The 754-nt window shown below is 61.3% G+C and overlaps 1 protein-coding gene across 1 annotated transcript in view; it reads right to left on the bottom strand.

Annotated features, from left to right (window-relative positions):
* CITED2 (Cbp/p300 interacting transactivator with Glu/Asp rich carboxy-terminal domain 2) overlaps positions 1 to 720 on the bottom strand; it is a 6,748-nt gene extending 6,028 nt beyond the window's left edge. The window contains exon 1 of the mRNA XM_019527662.1: positions 378 to 720. The gene's annotated coding sequence lies outside the window, so the exon portion shown is untranslated. The remainder of the gene's footprint in view (positions 1 to 377) is intronic.
* Between the last annotated feature and the right edge of the window lie 34 nt (positions 721 to 754).

Below are 754 nucleotides of genomic sequence, written 5' to 3'. Positions count from 1 at the left end.
ACAAGGGATCCTCTCTACTGCGAGTCCCGATCGCCTTTAAAAGGAGCAACTCTGCAGTGCAAGCCCCCCGCCCCGCTTTGCACGTCCAGCCAAACCTCCCCACCCCAACTTCTGCAGCCCCGGCCGCCGCCGGCCCTGCTCGCCCGGGGCTGAGCGCCACGCTGCTGCCCTGCAAATAAGTCCCACCTAGCCGCTGTCAGCAACTTGGGGAATTAAGTCCTCCAGGTCCTCCTCTTTATGTAACGCAGATGTAAGGGGATTAGAAGTCCCCGCTGCTGAGACGTCCCCTCGCTGCTCCGCTCAGCCACCTCCCCAGCCGTGCAGGGAGCGCAAGGCGTTGGGGAAAAGCACCCCCCGCCCCCCGGCTGCACACTTGCCTCGCCTCCCCTTCTCCTCTCTCGTCCTCGGGCTCCGCGACCGCTCAGCGGGAGCCGCCCCGCATAGAGAGGGCTGCCCCGGCCCCTCCGACCCGCCGCCGCTCCTCACTCCTCCGCCAGGCTCATCAGCCCTCGCCAACAATGAGCTGTGCTTCTTCCCCGGCTTTGGCCACAGTTAATATAGGATTTCAGAAGGGAGGAGCAAAAGCAGCCCTCGCAGGCAACCAGAAGTAAAACCTGGAGCCAGCCAGGGAAAGGGGAGGGGAAAAAAAAAAAAAGGAGAGAGAGAGAAAAAGAAAAAGCCAGGCGGATCTGGAAAGCATCCAAGGAATCCTGTTCCTTCTGGTTGAGCGACACGTGTGTTTGCTGATCACTTG

This window comes from Gavialis gangeticus, unplaced genomic scaffold, assembly GCF_001723915.1.
Source record: "Gavialis gangeticus isolate Ggan-Ray unplaced genomic scaffold, GavGan_comp1, whole genome shotgun sequence".
In the NCBI taxonomy this organism is placed as follows: Eukaryota; Metazoa; Chordata; order Crocodylia; family Gavialidae; genus Gavialis; species Gavialis gangeticus.
This window is presented reverse-complemented; position numbering and strand designations above follow the sequence as displayed.